Below are 21,514 nucleotides of genomic sequence, written 5' to 3' on the forward strand. Positions count from 1 at the left end.
TGCCAGACCATATCGAAGGCACGTGATATGTCAAGGGAGACAGCTCTGATTTCCTGTTTGGCATTGAGGACCTCCATCCATTGTTGAGACAGCAGAAGCAGCATGTCCAGAATAGAATGACCTGGTCTGAATCCAAATTGATGATCGGAGATCAAGCCATTGGAGAAGAGGAAGGATTTGATATCCAAAGCAATGATGGATTCCATGACTTTGCTGTTAATTGGGAGAAGGCTGATTGGTCTGTAGTTGCAAGGATCTGTTTTTGCACCTTTTTTGTGTAAAGCGGTAATGTTTGCTGATTTCCAAGCGCAACTTTGCTGATTCGGACATAACTTGGTGGATGAGTTGGGTAGGTGACAAGAACAAGCGAATTCGATTTTGGCGATCCAGATCCAGGTCATTCAGTCCCGTTTCAGATTCCGGTCCTCCAGATCCAGGCCTATCAGTAGGATATAAAAGTATGCTTTCTACCGAGTGACGTTTTCATTTGTCTGTGTGCAGTACTTTTCTCCAAAGAGTAACGACTCCATCTACATCTATCTATCTATGTCTGTCTGTCTGTCTGTCTCTATCTCTCTCTCTCTCTCTCTCTCTCTGTTCCTCCGACAACATGGACAAACTTTTAACTACTCATCCCAACTCTCTCTCTCTCTCTCTCTCTCTCTCTCTCTCTCTCTCTCTCTCGCCCCCTGCTGGCCGTTCGTGTGTTGGGTGCGGTGTCATGGCGTCTGTTCGTGTCTTGGCATTGTAGCTCCGTGCTCGTGGTTTGTATCTTTACCCTCCCCTTACCTTTTCTCACCTTCGTTCCGTCTTTTGTGTGTCACCCTTCCACGTTATCATACCCCCCCCCCCCCCCCCCCCCTCTTGAGAGTGAGAAAGTGAGAGAGCACACGTGGTGAGACCGGTAAAGGTTCCCCCTTAGGGCGGTTCCCTCTTCGGGTTTTTTTCGCCTCGTGTTACAAATCATAATCCTTTTTCCGTTTCTTTTTTCGTAAATATTTTTATTTTTCGTTTGTTTACTGGAGCTTTTTGGCTTCATTAACCTTTATACATTTACCCTTTGTTTAAACGTGCAAACGATGGCGGATAGCTCTCGTTACACGTCTCTTGAAGCGCTAACCCGGAAGCATGGGTTAGTTTGCTCACCTCCGTCGGGAATCGATGTGGAGGCCATTATCCTTGCGGTCGGAGAGTTAATCGGTTTGGATAATGTAAAAGCGGCTTCTCGCATGAATAAACGCGTGGTAATCTTTGTTTCCACAGTGCCCATGGTTGCTCAAATAGTCGAGCACGGGCTATTCTTTGCTCCCGACGTGTTTGTTCAGGTATGTCCACTCGACACGCCGGCAGTTCGGGTTTCTCTCTCTAACGCTCCTCCGTTCCTTAAGAACAAAGACCTGGTTACTGAACTAAACAAACTTGGTTCTGTCGTCTCTTCAGTTACTTTGGTTCCTGTACGAGGGAAAAATAACCGTTTAAAACACGTCATGTCCTTTCGTCGTTTTGTTTATATGATTTTACCGCGTGGTGTAACCTCTTTAAATGCGGTATTGCCCTTCAAGGTCGAAGGTCACACTTATCGGGTCTTTGTCTCCACAGAGTCTCTAGTTTGTTTTGAGTGTGGTCAATATGGTCATTTAAAAGACTCGTGCCCGAAAAAGTCCGCAGATAGAGTCACTAGCCTGAATGGTGATGAACAGCAGGGCTCTACTGAGATCGTTGTCGATGAGGTAAACAGTATGGGTGGTGCTGATGCAAACCCCATTGTAGACAAACAGAGAACCAGGAAAAGAACCCTCCCACCTTCTAGCGACCTCAACGAGCCTGATAATAAGGTCTTGGCCTGTCCTCCAACCTTCGCTCAAGTGGTTAGTGAAGGTTATGGTGGAGCGCGACCTCCTCCTCAGCAGTTTCCTCCAGTTGAGGAAATTGCTCAACCTCCCCCGCCTTCAGAATACTCTGAGGGTAATGTGATAAATGCTGAAAATGTATGTGTTGGCCAGACAGCACCTGAGTCTCTCCAGTGTTCTGAGGGTAAACCTCCATGTGAGGTTGAGCCTCCATGTGTGTCCCCTGATGAAGCTTGTGTTGATTGTGCCACCCCTCCCTCTGTGGGGAGTGGTGAGTGTGTTGGAACTAGTGATCTGTCTGTGGAATCCTCCATTGAGGCAGCTGAGCCTTGTCAAGCTCATGGTCAGCAGGGCGATAGTGCTGAAGTCTCAGATTTTCACGTCGATGAGCCTGTTGCCTCAGCAATGGACTCTCAATGCAATGATTGTGACTCTGATGGGGGTTCTTCCGTTGCCTCACTGAGTGATGGTGAGGCCGACTTCTCATCGGAGCATGTCTCTGGAGGCTCCGTCCCTCCTGCTGAAATCGTGGATTTCCTACAAAAAACTTACCGTAAAAAGCGCGTGAAAATCTGCGATTTCTTCGTTGATACTCACGCCTTCATTAGTGGGGCTCAGGAAGTTGTACAACAATCTGCGGCCCTTCATATTTCTGATCAATCACTGAAAAGACTGAAGAGGTACCTTGTCACAGCAAGGAAAGAATTAAACCTGTAATGGCTGTGTTGCTGCCTATGTTTCTATGAACATAGCAAGCTTGAACATTAATGGTGGGCGCAGTCAGCTGCGTCGGTCCCAAACTGTGCAATTAGCCAGGAGGGAAAAGGTTGATGTACTTTTATTGCAAGAAACCCGTGCCACTGCAGACTGCATGGCTGATTGGCAGCAACAGCTGATTGGCACTTGGTTTTTTAGTAATACAGATTCTGTGAGTGCGGGTATTGCTTTTTTTGTCAGTTCACGTTTGTCTGTCTCCCCCCCCCCCATCTTTAAGGAAATCGTACCAGGCTATCTAGCCTCTGTAGAGCTTGAATACAATCAGCAACGATTTATGTTTGTTAACGTCTATGCTCCAAGTGATAGCACAGATAGAGGAACTTTTTTTAATCAGTCCTTTAATTTCCTGAGACACCTCTCTTCTGATACGTTGTTGTGCTTAGGGGGTGATTTTAACTGTACTTTAAACCCAACTTTAGATAGGAACAGTGCAGAGCCACATCCAGCTTCAAGTAGGCCTCTTTCCAGTATAACTTCGCGGCATGACCTCAACGATGTATGGCGGCAACAACACCCAAACCTGCAGCAATTTAGCTGGTGTCGGGTTTTACTAAATCATCTTTCACTTGCTCGTCTTGATAAATTTTATATTCCTAACTCTGCTGTCAACCTTGTGACATATACGGCTATTGTCCCTTCAGGCTTCTCTGATCATTCTTTGGTAAAACTGTGCTTTTCCTTTCCTCGCTTCAAACGCCGCACCCTGTATTGGTCTTTTAACACCTCACTTCTGAGCGATCCTTTCTTTAAATCATCCTTTGTGGTTTTTTGGGACAAGGTTGTGGATTTCCAACATCGTTTCCTAAATCTCTGTCAGTGGTGGGACTATGCTAAAGCGCAGATCCGTGTTTTCTGTCAGCAATACAAAACCAATTGCTCTCAAAGTAAACAATTATGTATTGATGCCTTGAAACAAGAAATTCTACGATTGCAGGAAGGTGCTGAGGTCCTCAGTGATGAAAGACGGTGTCAACTCCTCTTTGAAAAACAAACTCTGCTTAAGGAATTAATTCAAGAAAATGGTATTGGTGCCTTAGTCAGGCTGAGAGTTAATAGTTTACTGTCGTCAGACACATGTTGTAAAGATTTCTTTAAGTTTGAGAAGACGACGAAGGCGAGCCAGCAAATGCTTAGTCTTCGGGCTAGTGATGGGCATATTCTTAGTGATAATACGGAGATTGTTCACTTTGTTCGGTCTTATTTTGAGAATGTGTTTTCCTTTAAGCCCAATGATGTGCCTGCAATGCAGAATATTACGACCAATTTACCGCAGATAGATGAGCATCAACGGCATGTCTTGGATGAGAACATTACTCTCGGTGAACTTAAAACTGCGCTCGATGGCCTTGCTGATCATAAGGCTCCTGGTTTTGATGGGCTACCAGCTGAATTTTATAAAACCTTTTGGGACACGCTTGGTCCTGCTTTGCACTCAGTGTTTTTATACAGTCTGCGTGAGGGATTGTTACCCCTTAGTTGTCGGCGTGCAGTTGTTTGCCTTATCCCCAAGAAAAACGACCTGCAATTGATACAGAACTGGCGTCCAATCTCTCTTCTCTGCACAGATTACAAGATTTTTGCCAAAACGCTAGCTAACCGTGTAAAGACTGTTCTAAGCACAGTTATACATCAGGATCAATCGTACTGTGTTATGCACAGATCTATGCACGATAACATTTTTTTGGTACGAGACCTGTGGGATGTGTGTGCATTTCAACAACAACATACCGGTCTCTTTTTTATTGACCAAGAAAAGGCTTTTGACTCTGTTAATCATGAGTATTTGTTTCACATTTTAAAGCAATTTGGTTTTGGGGCATCCTTTATTTCATATGTATCCTTATTGTATAATCACATTTTTAGCTTGATCAAAATCAATGATGGTCTCTGTTCACCTTTGCGGATTGGGAGGGGAATTCGGCAAGGCTGTCCCTTATCTGGAATATTGTACTCTCTTTGCATTGAGCCCCTTTTGATTCGTTTACGATCTTCTCTTATGGGATTTTCAGTGACTCCCTCAGAAAATCCCGTTATCATTTCGGCCTATGCTGATGATGTATGTGTTGCTGTTCGCAGCAGTAATGACATTGCTCTGCTATTTGAGTGCCTACGGGTTTACTCTCAAGCATGTACAACGCAAATTAATTGGTCGAAATGCAAAGCAGTTTGGGTCGGCGGTACGCCACCTTCTGCCCTTCCAATTCTCCCTATGAATTTGACATGGGAAAAAGAAGGTGTGAAATACCTCGGTGTTTACCTTGGAACCCCAGGCTTTGTCAAAAGGAATTGGGATGGTTTGCTCCACAAAATCAGCAACAAATTAAACAGATGGAGAGGAATTTTGTCGACCTTGTCTTTCCGAGGTCGTGCACTGGTCATTAACAACCTGGTGGCCCCTCTCTTATGGCATAAAATGATTGCCTTGCAGCCACCTGCAACGTTGGTGTCGTCAATCCAAAAATGTTTACTTGACTTCTTTTGGGATGGCAAACACTGGTTAAAGCCAGAGACTATTTGCCTCCCACTGGCAGAAGGTGGTCATGGGCTTGTGGACATTCTTTGTCGGGTGATGGCCTTCCGAGTCTCCACAGCTCGTCGTTTTATATTTCTGGAGGCCTTGCCCTGGAAATCGACTGCAAACTGTATACTAAAACAAGCCGGCATGCTTGGGTACAATTGTGAACTCTTCTTCATGGAGCTGCAACATGTCGATGCTTCGCTGCTCCCTGACTTTTACCAAGATGTCTTGAACGTCTGGCGGTCCATTTCAATAACTCGCCAAATGGAGACATACAACAGTGAAAGGTTCCTCCGGGAACCCCTTTTCTACAATGCCCTCTTTCCTGCTATTCCTCGCTCACGTGCCTTTGTGCAACGTTTTGTGAGTGCTGGCGTGAAAACGACTCGGGACCTTCATGACTGTAACAGGAACAGTTGGTTCTCCGCAGGACATCTTCAAGTAAGAACTGGCATCAGATCTTTGAGGAGCGTAGCCAAGGTCCTACAGGAAATCCTGTGTGTTTTTAGGCACCTGGGCCTGAGCTCAACCGCCAACATTGGTGACCACCGTACACCACCACAGATCTGTGCTAGCTCTAGCCTGCCAGCTGATAGCACCACAACATCTATCTTGCTATCCTCATCGCCACTTTCCAGCAAGGATAAAAAGAGACTGTATCGTTTGTGTATCTCAGTTCGGTTTCCCTCGTTACAGCCTCTTTCTTTTGGGGCTCGATGGAAAGAGAAACTGCCTTCTGGGTCTCCCTCCCATCCGCAATGGTCTGCAATGTATGTTTCACCGATTGTTAAAAGGACTGGTGATATTGCTTGGAGACTCGCCCATATGGTGTTGCCCTCCAATGTTTTATTACATCGTTTTAATGAGGATAATTCAGTGGAATGCCCCTTTTGTATGATTTCTGAAGACCTTTTCCATGCTTACGTAGATTGTGCAAGACTCTTTCCCTTCTTTGGTTTTTTATCAACTTTTTTTAATCGTATGAACTTTTCTTTTTCTACACGTGTTTTTATCTTTGGAACACCACTTAGTTATAAAAAACGCTCTGAGACTGCTCTTGCTAATTTCTTAATTTCTATTGGAAAATTAGCAATCTACAAAACAAGAAAAGCAAAGCTCCTGGCAAATGCTGATATTTTATGTGATGTGGTAATTGTGTTTAAGGCTCTAGTCATGGCAAGGTTACGCATGGAATTTTCTTTTTTCCAAATGAAAGATGATTTACAAACCTTTGTGGAAAAATGGTGTGCAAAGGGTGGGTTTTGTAAACTTGATCATGGTTTGTTAAGTTTTTTATTTTAGTGCTTGGTGTTTTTATTGTTGTTGTTTGGCTGCACATGTTTTGAATTGTGGTGACTTTATTATTTGCATGACTTGTATGGTTTTCTTACCTTTATAATAAAAGAGCTTCAAAAGTCAAAGTCTCTCTCTCTCTTCCTCATATGTGGTGATTTCAATTGTCACCATGCAAATTGGTTGGGTGTGGGTACCTCTCTCACCAGCTATGGCACTTCAGCAAAGGACTTCCGTGACTCCATGGGACTGACTCAATCTGTGAACTTTCCAACCTGCATTTCTCCCAATGGCAATTCCTCCCGTCTTGACTTGGCGATGACCAACTTCCCTGTAAATGTCTCCTGCTCTTCCTCTACCCCAAATGGTTCATCTGATCATATGATTGTGAAGGTCACCATCTCTCAGCAGGGTGCATGTTGCCTGCCAGAAACTCCCTTCTGGCGACACTCCCAAAGTGCAGAATCACTGCTCACCTCCACTCGTCCGTTCCTCTTTTTGGACCCAACTTCCACATTCTCTTCAATCTCATTCAGGACAGCTTTTCATCACTATGTCTCAGATCACCCACCCCCCATTCAAAATCATGATCTTCTCTACTCCCACTAACCCTGCCCACCCACGCCTCTTTCAAATTTCCAGTCCTTCCTCCCTGAGAATTTTCAGCTGTATCAATCTTCCCCCTCCCCTACTTCCCTGTGTTTTCTCCTAGCCCTCATTCTTCTCCCCGTCCCTTATTTCTTCAAGTCTACCTCTTTTTTCACCTCAGATCAAGAGTCCTCTTTCTAATTTATTACAATATCCAGGAGTATACTTGGTTGTGCATTATCCTGTTTTGTTTGAATCGATCATACTCATATAAGCTCAGTCCTGATTTAACAGGACCAGGATGGGGAGGGGGATTCATGTCAGCGTAATCAAATATGGAGGCTTCACTAAAAGCTGGCATTAATTCAAATTGCCATCTGGTTTGCAAGCCGACAACGTAGGATGACTTGATTGTAGTGTCATGAGATGCTGAAGATATTTCAAAAAGATCTAAGGTGGTAAAAACAAAACCTTAACGCCGCAAGAATTGATTTTGGGTCAAGGTAGATGCACACACAGGAGGAACATTTTGTCATAGACCTTTGGATGGTTTTTTTTGGATGCCTTGTGCCCTGAGCATAGGATGGAATGCTCTGTGATACTGCAGTGCAGCTGTTTACCCTGAGGATGGCATATCCTGGGAATGCCAACCTGGGGGAATTCTAACTTATGTTTTTGAGTGCACGGTATGAATATTTATAACATGCTGGCGACCCTTGAGCCCACCTTTTAAAGGTGCTGAGTGAAAAAATATCTGATGCTAAGCATGAAGTGAAACTTGCACAAGTAGTAGTCAGTTTCTATAAGGTGTATTACCGGTGTCACGTATTTGTAGATTAATTTCCTGTTGCTATTGGAAAAGGAACTTTTGCTCCGAATTTCTTTTTATAATTTTTTTTAATATTTGAATTTCTTTTAGAAATTTTTTGGTCAAAATTATTCTTTTTACAGGGAAAATATTCCTGAACCTGAACCCACCTAACTGCAGGGATTACAACGAATGAGGGGGAAAAGATTCTACACAGACTCAGTTCCGAGACAATGTTATGAGAGGAGTATCAGTGGGTACGTGATCTCGGTTTTTTGCGTATTCAGTATTTTAAAATGAAATTAAGGTCCTGGGAGGATGGTGCAGTGGTAGTTGCACTTACCTTTGAGCTATTTGGTCTGTGTTTGATTCCCCACACAACAACAAACTGTTGGTTTGGTCCTTAGCAGGTTGGGCATTGCATCGCTAACTGTGCTGTCCCTCGGATGGATGTAAACCTCAGTGTTCCATCTGCTCGCATTAAGTGGTGGATGTTAAAGATCCTAGGGTGTGTCTTTTATGAGGAGAAGGTGAACTAGCACCAGCACCCTGGAGAAATTACAAATTGCTGCTATCTTCATTCGAACAGCAGGATAATGTGGTGGCCTTAAGGAAGAAGAGGTAGAGGTGTCCATTCTGCTCCAATCCCTATTTTCTCTCTTACCTCTTCATCCATATTCATAAAAAACTTCACAGCTATAATTGACAATGTCTTCCAATTCTACTTACTACATCTTTAATTTGTCAAGGGATTGTTGATGTGCAGGGGACGGGCTTTTGTAATCACTTCTGTCTGTCAGTCTGTCTGTGTGTGAGTGTGTGTGTGTGTGTTTGTGTGTGTGTGTGTGTGTGTGTTTGTGTGTTTGTGTGTGTGTGTGTGTGTGTGTGTGTGTGTGTGTGTGTGCATGCATGTGTCTGTCCATGCCGTAACTTTTTTTTTACCATTTGAGCTATTGTCATCAGATTTTCAAATAAGCTTTATGAGAATATGAAAAAGACAAATAAATAATTTTGTCAAAAGGTCAAAGGTCAGCGTCAAATTAAATCATCAATTTTCATTCGAATGACCTGAAATTTAAAATATTTGCATATTGGGTCATCGAATTGGTTCACCGATCAAAAGTTAGAAGCCAATTGTTTTTTAGATCAACAGGTCAAAGGTTAAGGTTGCGTAAAATAGCCAATTTTCACCCAATTGACCTGAAATTTTAAGAATTTACAGGTCACAGAATTGGTTCACCAATCAAAAGCTAGAAGCTCTTTTTTTTTTTTAGATCTAAAGCTTAAAGGTCAAGGCTGCACAAAATCATCAATTTTCATCTTGTATTTTTTTAACTGTTTTTTTTTTTTTCATTATTTTGAGCATACGGAAGAAGAGGCAGATGTTTGAATACAAACGGACGCAGACAGGCTTTGCATTTTCAGGTGCTTTCTAGTTGTTATTGCTATTGCTTCCATCCTATCAAATCCCACACCAATCCATCACCCATCCTTGGTAGGTGTAGTATATCCACCAGTTAGTAAATATTAAGCCTGTTTCAAGATTACAATAAATTTTGACAATTGTTTCACTGCGCCATAATATCAATGATGTAAACTGACCGTTTTAGGAGTGGAAACATTGAGGTTTATCCAGAATGAATTCAAGATCAATCCATGATCAGATAATTTTGTCGTGATTACGAACTGAGCAAATACATATTGCCCTGGAGGATAACCTTTTACCCACACCGACCAGAATGTCATTTTGCTCCGTAAAACACACTTAGCCTGCAACAGCAAAGCAGGCAGTGATTCAAAAATGGCAGGAATGCTTTCCTGGACCCTGGAGCATCACAGCCATGCCTGGAGCTGTATGTGTAGAACAAAATCCACTTTAGCCACCACACCAACCACAGTTGCTGGGAAACGTACAAGTAGCCTGCGCCTTCGCTCGAAACTCGCATTGAATGACAATGTTGAACCCTCATTCTTGATCTGGCCATAAATTTTAGCAGCATAAGCAATAACTAAATGCTTCTTGACAAAGGGCAACTGTACTTGGTCATTCCCCATGAAGCCGAGCCACTTCAAGTGGCCTGACTAAGGAAGGGGACACCCCCATTTTTGTCAAACACCAAGTGCTGTAATCCGAGGCAAATGCCATTGCTCAAACTCGGCGCAAAAGGTCATTTTCCCTGCCTTTGTGTCACTGAGACTATTATCCGAGCACCGGGAACAGATGCATGTTTTCAGTTCCGTGAGCACCACCGAGTTGATTTGCGCTGCACAGTGTACCCCATGTATCACAACAACAACAGAGCACCATGGTACAAGCCATCCTGGGTTCAAACCTAATTCCTTGCCTGGCATGCCCTCCTGCAGTGGAAGACCTTGGAGACATGGTCAAGGAATCATTGAAAATACCCAACGTTGATGACCTGAACAAAGTTCAAGCCAAGAAGTTCAAGCCACACTTTTGTGTGTCAGGAATATGACATTCAAACTTGTTACAGACTGCAACTATCTAACCACTGGCCACAGGTCCAGGAGCAGTTGTTAAATGGAATTCTCCATCCCACATCACAACGCTCTTCATGGAAAAGAATGTTAAAAAGCTGGTGTTCTAGTATTTTAAAAAGCAAAACAATTCCTCTTCCTCATTGTGCAGAACAATGGACTGACAGGATGTTGCTGAGGTAGCACACTCCTCTTTGAGATATCTATAGAGTTGGTTCGATTCCTGACCCAACTGTAAAATGTGGGATTCGCAGTGAAGTCGTATCACAAAGTACTCCGTTCCTCGGATGAACATTATATGTCAGATATCCCACCTTTTAGCATTAGATGCTGGATTTTATAGATCCCATGGTTTAAACATGAAAGACATGGACCAAAAACCATCCCGAGCCAACTCCACACAAGGTGGGAATAATATTTTTCTGACAAGAATTGGTATTCCCATCTATCCTTTTGTGCTTTGATTCTCTCAAAATGTTCAAACCTTTTAAGCATCCCGTAATCCCCTATAGGATAGAGGAGCAGGTGAGCTCGGAGGCGGCTCCAGCATCGCGAGGGTGCCACAGTGGATTATGCATGTTGGCAAGATTGCCAGTAGAGCAACACTGCCAAGCCAGGATATTGAGCAATGGCACAGAGTGAAAAATTGATGGCCGGGCCCGAATTTGCAAGAGCACCAACACGTGGGACGACGGGTAAATTGTTGCATAGAACCACTGTCGGGGGGTGTAATGGTAAAAGAGAAATGAGTTTTTGTAATGTTAGGTTAGAGTCGGATGCTCCCCTGGGTACCATTGTGTGTGTTTGTGGTCGCTGGGATAATGAGGTTGATTAATTGGCCTTTGCGAGGACTTGTGTCCCAAATTGTGTAGTAGGGGTAAGCACACACCCCCATCGGGCTGCCCCACCGGCAAGCCTAGTGGTGCCATGCCACCTCATTCATTTGGAACCGTGTGTTTTGGTGTTCCCCTCGGAGATAGGTGTAGTTAGGGGGGATGAATGAACCCGGGAGGAATGCTTTAGTTTGAATGGTTAAAGGGCTGAGATAAAGTAGGGTTAAGTTAGAGAGACTAAAATTGTGTAGAGGTAGTTAGTGGGATTAAGCAGGGATAGTTAGGATGAGGTTAGAGCCATAACCGGCCGCCTGATCCGCTGCTCGGCACGTTCCTGCCCCCAGAAAGAGTTATATTATATTATATATATATATATATATATATACTGTATATATATATATATATATATATATATATATATATATATATATATATATATATATATATATATATATATATATATATATATATATATATATATATATATATATATATATATATATATATATTGTTGAGGTTTTGAGATTGTACATACAACATAATTAAAGGTTAAAGGTTTGCCCCCCCATAGTTAGTCCACAAGCAACATGTAGGCCCATTATAATTAGTTATGTCATAGTATGTGTAAGAGTAGGCCATTTCCCCTAGTAACATCTGCGTTGTGTAAAGAAATGAGCTTAGGTCCTTTTCATTTTGCGGCCACCCTTCTTTTTCATCTATGGGCAAACTCGATCCCACACCCCATTTTGGCTGATCCCTCCGTGTGTGGCGCTTTGGCTGCCAGCAGCATTCGCTGCCCTTGGTTTCGCTCGAAACTAGTCGGGTAACCACGAGGTAGGCCTGGGAAGAGGGAGGAGCGCGAGGGTCGAGGTGTGGCCGCGCCAAGCAGCACGTCAGAGGCGGTGACAGTAAGAGCAACAGCCAACCAGGGCTGAGAGGGCATGGCTTGATAGGGCGTGGTACAGAGCGTCTAGTAAGTTCGAGAGGGTTCGCTGGGCAAGGCTATATAAGCCAGTGCACAAAGCCCTTGAACAGGACGATGAGGACTGGCCAGAAGGACTTATGAGAAGGACTCGCATGCATACTGAGTTACGAGAAGGGAGAGGCAGGCGCTCGAGTTTGGAGAGAACTGATCCGGAGCACTCGTGTGAGAACTGCATTGAGAGGACCGGCGTGCACACGACAGTTTCGAGGCCATTGATTGAGAAGCGCCTTGTTCGGGTTTATTGAACTGTTCGCTTATTACGTACGCGGCTGAGCCGCAAGTGTAACCACCAAAGCCAGCCCTACCGTTCGCCCTGTAATAATCCCGTGCGCGCCAAACGACACGTGGAGAGCTCCTGCCGTCTTTATCCATCTTCTTCGCGGTGCGAGTCGGGGACCGGAGGAGGAGCTGCCCGGACGCCATTCCTGGACGTGCTGACCTGTTTGTCTGCAACCCTGTGTGAGTGTGTCTGAGAGTGAACGGGCCCGTTTGTCTTGGGATAAGGTAAGACTGTTTAAGACTGCACTGTGTATTCTTCTTCTTCTTATTGTACAAAGTGTAAATAAATCGTGTTATTCCTTTCTTCCAAATTCGACCGTTTCCGTGATTTCCTCCATTGGGTAAGCGTGGCACGATTACGAACCGCTTGGATCGGGTTTTAGTCATTGATAACGGCTCGGGTCACGGGTTCGCTACCGCTCGGCGTTTCCACCAACACCCGTGATTCGGGTAGGGCTTATTTCCTCGTTTCCAGTCAGCGTGAATAATTAGGTAATAGTGATTAGTCCTACGACCCTACTTCGCGCTGTCCGGGAAGGACGTCATAGGTCCCGGGTCCCGTCGGCTAGTCAAAGACAAGGGGACTAATCCCCCCTTGGTAAAGGGGAAAGGCCGGCGCTGAGATCCGCAACAATATATATATAATATTATAAAGGTCTTTCTAAACCTGACTGACTGACATTAATATTAATGTTTGGTACCTTCCGGGTGTCATATAAATATGAAATTTGGCATGCCGATGGACATTGAAGCCGGTACACCGGGAAAATCACAGAACCAACAGAAAGTGTCCGTAAATGAAAATTTATGCAAAACCCATAAATGCATACATAAAAAACCTCAATCAATATCTAGCATTTGAAATTTGTAATTTCTATAACTGTAAACTGTGAAATAAACATTACAATAATGTCCATAAATGAAAAAATAAAAAGCATCCGTAAATGAAAATGTACGTAAATACCGTAAACATGATCGTTTAAAAAAAACAACCTCAATCGATATCTAGCATTAGAAAATTGTAATTTCTATAACTGTAAATTGTGAAATAAAAATATTAATGCAAATTTCCGTAAAAACTGTAAACACGTCGGTAAAATAAATAAATAAATAACCTAAATTGATATCTAGCAGCAGATCGGTGATGCTTGCCTATAATAAAAACGCTTCTATTTATTATGTACCGACATACAAAGTACGGTTCATTATTGCTTACACGATGAGTAAGCAAGCCTCAATATCCTGGCTTGGCAAAATGTAAATGTTTCATGATATTTGTTATATTATATCACCTTTATCTATCAATATTGTTGAAATGAAGATCATATAGCTGTATGTTGAAATATGTTGAAAAAGTCAAAACTTTACATGGGGTGTACTTACTTTTTCACGTGACTGTATATATATATATGTGTGTGTGTGTGTGTGTGCGTGTGTGTGTGTGTGACGTGTGTGTGTGTGTGTGTGTGTGTGTGTGTGTGTGTGTGTGTGTGTGTGTGTGTGTGTGTGTGTGTGTGCGTGTGCGTGCATATATGGTATAGAATTATAAGATTGGTGCAGTTGGGATTATACAATTTTTAAAATAAAAAGGTGCATCAAACCAAAAACGTAACTAGATGTGATCTGCAAATTTAAGTAATTAGCCAGAGTAGACCAGGTCCCGGTGCATTTTCACCCACTTCTCAGCAGTTTTCTACAGGCCAATAAACACTGTCGCACACTGGCAGTTGACCGGAAATAAATGGTTGCCTCGGGAATAAAAGCAGACATGTGCCAAGACTCGGTATTTATTGGCCTGAAGACGCTTCCTAGGAAGAGGGTGAAATGTCCCCTGGAATGTCAATGGAAAGTGGGTGAAATGGGTGCTCTTGCTTGGAACTTAAATTAGCAGAGCAGATATAGTTAATTTTTCTGGTTGCATGCACCTTTGTTCATATATATATATATATATATATATATATATATATATATATATATATATATATATATATATATATATATATATATATATATATATATATATATATATATATATATATAGATATATATACATATTTATATATATATATATATATATATATATATATATATATATATATATATATACATGTATATATATATATATAATATAAGAATATAATTCTTTCGTGCTCCAACCGAATGAGCGCACGCTGTGACGTCACCGCCACGTACGTACGCCTTGCCTGCAAAACTCCAGAGCATAGGTACACTCAATGAAATGAAATGAAATGAAAAATTTAATGGTTTTAAATGGTTTTAAATGGTTTTAAATTAAAGAAAAGTTCATTTAAAGGGGCACCAATTTGATTCATCTCCACGCTTGGCTTGCGGACTTCCTCTCCGGTCACAGTCAACCTGTGGCCCGAAATGGAATTCTCTCCTCTCCCCTTCCTGTTCAGGCTGGAGTTCCTCAAGGCAGTGTTCTGGGCCCTGTGCCTTTTTGGTATTCATCAATGATCTTTCCGACTCTCTGGAAAATCCTCTCTATCTCTTTACTGATGACTCCACTCTCTGCCGCTCCATATCTCAACCCTCAGATCGGCAGGCAGCAGCCTCTTCACTCTCTGCAGACCTGGACAAAATCACAAACCTCATCACATACAAAGCTTTCATCCGCAGCTTGATGGAATACTGCTCTCCCCTATGGGCTGGCCTCTCACCTAGCTCGGCTTCACACTGTAGAAACCAAAGCTTTCAGGATCATTGGTATCTCTCATGATGAAGCTGATTCTGAGGGCCTTTCACTCTCTCACCGCAGGCAGGTTGGTGGTCTTTCTATCTTCTACAGACTCGAACTTGTACACAAAAAAAAAAATACAACTGCATGAAGAAGTAAATGGATTTTATTTTCCAGGTGTCGGGGCGCCCCTTAAAACGAACTTTTCGAGAGCATTACTTGGTTCCTCCTCAGAACACAAGGGTAGTCCAGCATGCACACAAGATTTTTTGAATTCCCCAAATTTTGTATTGTTTGGCATTTTCTACAAGCTATGTAATGTCCCTTTTCTTTTTCTTTTTTTTGGATACAGGATCGAGGCTCGTGAAAGAGCTAACATTTATCACACACAAAAAAAAATCAAACAGACACACAAAACATATAATAAGGGTAGAGGTAGACAAGATGGGGAGAGAAGGGGAAGAACACAAACACAACATTTGAGAGAAGGGACATCGGGAGATCTGTGGGAGGGCTTGGGGGGAGGAGGCGTGGGAAGGGGGGAGGGGTGGGAGAAGTATAAAACCCAAGGACACTGCAAGGACTTCCAGGAAGGAAGTTGGTATTTCAAAAAATTGAATCTGGAGTGAAATTAGCGGGGGTAGAAAAGATCAAGGTTTTGGATGGGGGAAGATAAGAGATGGTGGTGAACAGCTGTTTTAAAGACCTGGAGGGAGGAGTGGGATGGAAGAGAGTGAGGGAGTTTGTTCCAGAGGCGGGAGAAAAGAAGAATGAAGGAGTGAAGGTGAGCAGAGAGTCTTGATTTTGGCAGTTTAACCATAAGGGGGTTGCAGGCAGATCTTGTGCGACCTGCAGGAATATTTGGGGGACAGAGCCCAGAGGGAGCTGGGGGAGCAAGGCCGGAGAGGAGTCGGTAGAAGACAGAAAGCCCACCAACGTGCCTGCAGTGAGTAAGTGAAAGGCCCTCGGAGTTAGCTTCATCGCGGGAGATTCCAATGATTCTGAAAGCTTTGGTTTCAACAGCGTGAAGCCGAGCTAGGTGTGAGGCAGGAGCACCGGCCCAGATGGGAGAACAGTATTCCATTGAGCTGCGGATGAAAGCCTTGTATGTGGTGAGGAGCTCAGGTGTGCCAAGGAAGCACTTCGCACGACGGAGGATGCCCAGTCGGCCACTGGCTTTGGAGGACAGATTTGAAATGTGGTTTTCCCAGGAAAGATCATGGCAGATAGTGAGACTCAAAAGCTTGAGGGACAGAACGTATTGGAGAGGATTATTCAGAAAGTGGATGGGAGGGTTGTCCAGTCGGTCTTTTCAGAGAGACATCGTAAGAGTGTGAGATTTGTCAGGATTGAAAGACATGTTCCACTTGTTTGCCCAGTCTGTGATTTTGTCCAGGTCTGCAGAGAGTGAGGAGGCTGCAGACTGCCGATCTGAGGGATGAGGAATGGAGATGAGGAATGAGGAATGGATGATCGGAGATCAAGCCATTGGAGAAGAGGAAGGATTCCGAGGCAATGATGGATTCCATGACTTTGCTGATAATTGGGAGAAGGCTGATTGGTCTGTAGTTGCAAGGATCTGTTTTTGCACATTTTTTGTGTAAAGCGGTGATTTTGGCTGATTTCCAAGGTGAGGGCAGATGACCTTGAGCAAAAGAGAGGGTGAAGAGAACAGAGAGAGGGAGTGAAAGAGCGGCAGAGCAGGATTTTAGGACCCGTGGGCTGATGCCGTCAGGTCCAGTTGCAGAATCAGAGTCGAGGGTTGACAGAAACATTTCCACCTTGTCAGGAGGAAAGGACACAGAGTCCAGGAACAGCTGGGTATGACTGGGTATGGTGGGTACAGAGAGGGATGGGTCTGGGACACAAGATTTAGACTTAGAGGCAAACACAGAGTTGAGGCATTCCGTTTTTTCACGTGCGGAGTCAACTGTGTAGTCGTTTGAGGTAAGCGAGGGGATGGGGGGGGGGGGCGGGGGACAAACACCAGAAACGGATTTGACCAGACGCCACCAGGATTTGGAAGAGGGAGACAGGCTTGAGAGTTCTGTCTTGAGAGTGGGGAGATATTGTTTCCTGGCTCTCCTGTGGGTGGACACACACTTGTTTCGGGCTTTGTGAAAGGAAATGAGATTTCCTTCCGTTAGCTTTCCAGGATGCGAAGGCAAGTTGTTTGCTTTCCAGGAGGCGAAGGCAAGTTGTTTCTGGGGAACTGCCTCACCACAAGATTCCGTGTACCATGGACGGGAGGAAGGGTATGACAACTGAAGACGAGATGGGATAAATCTGTGCATGAGAGAGAGCAATTTACTTTGGAAGAATTCCCAGGATGAGTTGATGTCAGAGGCGGTAGAGATGGGAGACCAGTCCAGATGATTGATGGCTGCTTGAAGACTGTGCCAGTTGGCCTGAGTGAAATGCCAGACTCGTCGATGCTGAGGAGGCTCTCTGAGAATGGTCAGAGAGATGTCCACTTTAACAAGCACATGATCAGATGAGCCGATTGGAGCAGAAGAAGAGCAGCAGACATTTGCAGGGAAGTTAGTCATAACCAAGTCCATAAGATAAGATGCTCCGTTGACTGAGATCCGGGTTGGGAAATTGACAGATTGTGTCAGTCCCAGTGAGTCGCAGAAGTCCTTTGCTGAGGAGCCATGGCTGGTGAGAGAGGTACCCACACCCAGCCAACTGGCATGGTGACAATTGAAATCACCACATATGAGGAAGAGAGAGTTGGGATGAGTAGATAGAAGTTGGTCCATATTATCAGACAGCGAGATGTAGATGGAGTCATCACTGTTTGGTGGACGGTACAACACACATATGAACAAAAGGTGGGAAGGGGAAGCCGTAGCCAGAGGTACTCCTGGGGGTGAGGTGGAGAGAGGGCAGTGCAGGGCGAGTGAGGAAGAGAGGTTTTGATAAAGACAGCAACCCCACCACCAGGACGAGTCTCAGGTCTATCATACCGGAGGAGGGAGTAACCCGGGAGAGATATTAAGGAATCAGAGGCATCATGAAGGAGGAAAGTTTCTGTTAAGCAGATCAAGTCTGGTTTGTCAGAAGCAACCTGTATGGAGAGATCAGTCAAATTTAAGGGGTGGAGTAGGTAATACGAGAAACGTATTACCTCAACGTTTTCTACAGTTTACCACATGGCATATCCATTACAAAGCGGCCTTTTCTATGCCTCTGGGATTTTTCAAAAGATACATTTTAAATAGGAACAAAATGCATTTGTTCATCGTACAATACTTTAATCCAGACGATATAAAAGACTTGAAAAAGTAAGGGGAAAAAAAAAATGTTCACCCCAGACAGGATTCGAATCCACAATCCCCAGCTTGGGAATCTGGTGCTTTATCCATTATGCTAACCCCCGCTCCCCGCGGCTAATCGCGGCTAACCCCCGCTCTTGCAGGGAAAATGGCCTTAAAATGCCTGTTGTTGTTGTTGTTGTATCCATTATGCCATTGGGCCAGCTCGCTAGATTTGTGTAATAATATTTTGAAGAGTTATAAAGTGTGTATATATTTTTATATATTTATTTATGTATATATATTTAATTTTAAAGCAAAAACTATAGCACTTAGGTGGAATTTGTTTCGAAAGCCATTAACTACACCTAATGGCCGATGTATATTCCACGTTTCAGCTAGTTTCAATGTATAGTCCTTGAGATATGAGCGCCAACACATTTTGGGCGGATGGACAGACGGACCGACGGACAGATAGACAGACGGACAGACACCAACGTAATTTTGAGGGTTTTTTAAAATATAAAACCCAAGAATGCACAAACGGACGTTGCTGAAATTTAGAACACTAGGGCATTGCCCGTACTATATCTATATCTAAAATTATATCCCCCCCCTCTATTTACATGAAATGGTTTGGTCCAAAGCGAACGGCTTGCGAGTGGTGACAATCCCCCCCCTCTATTTACATGCAATGGTTCGGTCCAAAGCGAACGGCTTCCGGAGTTTGGTAAAGAAATCGCCATCGCGTACACAAACGCGCAGGAAAGCGAATGAATCGCAAATTCGTTTTTATCAGTTGTAAAACATAGTTTAACGCCAACATAGTTTGCAAACGTGAAATAAATGAATACGCTCTCAAATGTGCCATCCGAGGCAGAGTGTGCCCGCCACGTTCGGCAAACGCGATCGTTCGCTGCTCTGTGATTGGTTGAATCGTTTTTTGGACATATCTCGGTAAGTAATTGTCCGATTAATATGAAACCTTGAAAAGGCACATCCTCGGGTCCCCAGCAATATACCTGGCAAGTTAAAAGTATATCGGACCCGTGGTTGTCGAGAAACAGCGGTCGCATACAAACACACAGACAGACACACAGAGATTGCTGGCATTATAGATAGATGTTACTTCAACGTACAAAGCATTTACTTCTGAAATTTGCAGCCAATTTCGTCCAGTAGAAGCCGAGAAACGTATTTTCAGTCCCCATGTTAAAGCTGCATACAGAGAAACGATCCCTTCTGCAAAGGGAGGGGCACTTTGCACATCCCTTTGATATACACATACAGCCAATGATTTGTTTTCATAAATAACATCATGATCACAATTCTAATCATTTCATGAACAGTAATGACGATTCCCAAAGCATTGTACCTCCACCAGGCCGAACAGTTTACGTTTTGTATCCAACGGATTGTCTGGATGCAGATCCAGGCTTTACCCAAAATCTAATCGGCTTGCTCTGGTCACCAACATACATCCTCCAAGTTAACTTTTTTCAAAATCCATCTACAACTTTTTGAAATATCGTGCTGTATATCATTTTTGATCCCATCTCTGAATGGTGAAGAATCACTTTAAAATGGCAGAGGTAATAATATGTAGGAATTGTTCCCCAAAATGTAAACAAACAAGTTATGGATTATTTCATAATGACACACAGTATATCTCTCAACACAGCACCATGTGAGGCATCTCTACATGTTTTTTCATTTTTAACAAATGCTTGTACTTTTACCTCTAATAAATATTTTTGAATTGAATTGACAACACTTTCCCGACCCATGGACATGGTGGTGATTGGAGGGGAGTGTGGAGGCCTGTGTTGTGCTCGAAAGAGCAAGGCAGTTTGGAGCTCTAAAATAAATAAACTGTTTTTCTGTTTTGTCTTTCTGTTAATTAAAGTTATAAATTGTTTACATAAATGACCAAATGAGTCGTAACACTGAGATGTAGTTAAAATATTCAAATATTCAGCCTCACAACCCATAATTGTCATCATGCAATATTCTCTTCGAGTAAGTACTTTGAGATAAATTAGTGTATAAAATATTACATTGTGAATGCAAGAGCATGCATTCAATCCTGATAAATCCTGATAAATCTCACACTCTTACGATGTCTCTCCGAAAAGACCGACTGGAAAACCCTCCCATCCACTTTCTGAATAATCCTCTCCAAGAAGTTCTCACTCAAGCTTTTGGGTCTCACTATTTGCCATGATCTTTCCTGGGAAAACCACATTTCAAATCTGGCCTCCAAAGCCAGTCGCCGACTGGGCATCCTCCGTCATGCGAAGTCCTTCCTTGGCACACCTGAGCTCCTCACCACATACAAGGCTTTCATCCGCAGCTCAATGGAATACTGCTCTCCCCTCTGGGCTGGTGCTCCTGCCTCACACCTAGCCCGTCTTCACGCTGTTGAAACCAAAGCGTTCAGAATCATTGGAATCTCCCGCGATGAAGCTAACTCCAAGGGCCTTTCACTCACTCACTGCAGGCAGGTTGGTGGTCTTTCCGTCTTCTACCGACTCCTCTCTGGCCTTGCCCCCCCAGCCCTCTCTGGGCTCTGTCCCCCAAATATTCCTACAGGTCACACAAGATCTGCCTGCAACCCTCTTATGGTTAAACTGCCAAAATCAAGACTTTCTGCTCACCTTCACTCCTTCATTCCTCTTTTCTCCCGCCTCTGGAACAAACTCCCTCACTCTCTTCAATCCCACTCCACCCTCCAGGTCTTTAAAACAGCTGTTCACCACCATCTCTTATCCTCCCCCATCCAAAACCTTGATCTTTTCTACCCCCGCTAATTTCGGTCCCCTTGTGTTTTATACCTCTCCCCCCCCCCCCCCCCCCTTCCCACGCCTCCTGCCCCCAAGCCCTCTCCCTCCTACACTTCTCCCTGCTCTCAAATGTTGTGGTTGTGTGCTTCCCCTTCTCTCCCCATCTTGTCTTCCGCTCCCTCTTTTTGTATATTTTGTTTGTCTGGTTGATTTGTTTGTGAAATAAATGTTAGCTCTTTCACGAGCCTCGATTCAGTATACAAAAAAAAAAAAAAAAAAAAAATGTAACCAGACAAGGTGAACCTAGCAGAACGTCCTTGAGAAGAAATGTTTTGGTTTTGCAAAA

At 43.6% G+C, this 21,514-nt stretch overlaps 1 protein-coding gene across 1 annotated transcript in view; it reads right to left on the reverse strand.

Moving 5' to 3' along the window:
- LOC137433398 (uncharacterized) overlaps positions 1–21,514 on the reverse strand; it is a 320,088-nt gene that overhangs the window by 174,826 nt on the left and 123,748 nt on the right. The gene's annotated exons all lie outside the window — the stretch shown is intronic.

This window comes from Myxine glutinosa, chromosome 10 (genome assembly GCF_964187855.1).
Source record: "Myxine glutinosa chromosome 10, kmMyxGlut1.1, whole genome shotgun sequence".
NCBI lineage: Eukaryota > Metazoa > Chordata > Myxini > Myxiniformes > Myxinidae > Myxine > Myxine glutinosa.